We start from the raw sequence: 1,835 nt of genomic DNA on the forward strand, positions 1-1,835 counted from the left end.
CAGCCCATGAATTTGAACACAGCCAAGGAATCTAAGTTGTTTCCAAAACAGTTTTTTAAACTTGCTTATTGTAATAGCCAGGAAGTGGGCGCCCCATTGTGCTGCACACAGTACAAAAAATGTATGTGAATAAGTGTTAAAGAGAACAGCAAGGGTGAAAATTAACCCTGGTCTGAATGAAAACCGACCTCGATCCAACCTAACTACAGAAACCATTTTTGAACTTAATCATGTATGGATATAATGCGAGTCAAATTTTAAATCTGAAATAAAATACCCTTTAACCTGCACTGAAACCCCCTCGAAAAAGTCTTCTTTTGGTCCAAAATAAAGGGCTTTCTTGGTGTGAATATAACCTTAGGTTTAGGGCTTACTAATGAAGTTGGTTAGTATTTTAAAATGCATTTTCTAACCTAAACTAAATTTGGATGCTGTTGAAAGAATTCTCTGGAACATAATCTAAATACCTTTAATCGAATCCGCCTTTGCTGAACTCAACTTGAAATTTATAATTTTATAATTATTAGATTGGCATCTGGCCAACCTTTTAAAACCGGGACTAAATCATCATTCAGTTTTTAACAAGTCTTTTAAAAAATTATAAATTTCTAAAATACTGTAGGAAAAAAAGACACCAAGTTATTATTTTTAAGAATATGGGGCAGCTTTTGCTCAAGACCCTTAGATTCGCTTTCCAAATTCTATGCAGTTCTAAAGCATAACATGCAAAACTGTCTATCATAATCAGTAAAATAACATTTTTATTAAGAGTTTAGAATTTAGAGGAGATTCTCAGAATGACTTAAAAACCATGCATGGATGTGAGTCTCTTTGTGAAATGGGGGACAGCCAGATTTTGAACAGTGATCTTATTGTAATGGGCAGAGATGCAGCTGTTCAGTGTTCACTCATGGCAGCTGTTTGTGAATCTTGTCATTCACACATTCCCTGTCTGGCAATCTGTTAACTTCCAAGTGTTTGCAATTCAATGCTTGACCCAACATATGTCAACAAGACAGTACAAAACCGGCTTCTTAGTTTGGAAATAAAAGATGTTACATAAAAGTGGTACAGTTTATAGAACAAAACAAATGTCATCATAACCTTAAGGCCCTTTACAAAACAAAAAAAAAGGCCTGATACAAATTGGGCGCAGTGTAACTTTATAAATCATTTGCAACTGTTGACTTTTTATCAATTCATAGGATAACAAGCACACAACTATAGTGATTAAACATGCTGTATCTATAAGAAAGTAAGAAAGAAAACAAGTTTGATTCCAATATACTAGCAGGCTATTTGAACAATATATTTTATAGGGTAGAAAAATGTATTAAGCAATAATCTAATCCAAGATTTGATTACCTAGCTACCAAGATAATCAACAGAAAACAGTGATGTTAATCAGCTGGTTGCTATAAGTACGAGTAATGTCAAGTTAATTTTTCATTTTCTTGTTATTCTTTCTCTTTTCCTTTATATTATTTCAATTTTATATGTTTGATTGTAGTAGGAGTGAAGTAGTTGTTCAGATTAAGGAGTAAATTATTTGCCTAAATGACCTCAATTTAAAAGGCATAACTATATTTGATTAAGAGTTCAAAATCTGTGAATTTGCAGATAATGCAGCCCTGTTTTTAAATAATGAATCAAAAGTCGCCAAATAATAATGTCTCAATATTCACTTATGTTCTTATTCAGTGTAATACCAGGAGTGAAGTATATAGGAATAGGTATGTAAAAGTGATGTTAAAGCCTTAAATCACTCGTAGAAAACTTCAAAATAATAGGCTCAATTACTTAGCTCAATCTTATTCCATGTGGCTACATATGCC

The sequence above is a fragment of the Cyprinodon variegatus genome, unplaced genomic scaffold (genome assembly GCF_000732505.1).
Source record: "Cyprinodon variegatus isolate N-32 unplaced genomic scaffold, C_variegatus-1.0 Scaffold20, whole genome shotgun sequence".
Lineage (NCBI taxonomy): Eukaryota > Metazoa > Chordata > Actinopteri > Cyprinodontiformes > Cyprinodontidae > Cyprinodon > Cyprinodon variegatus.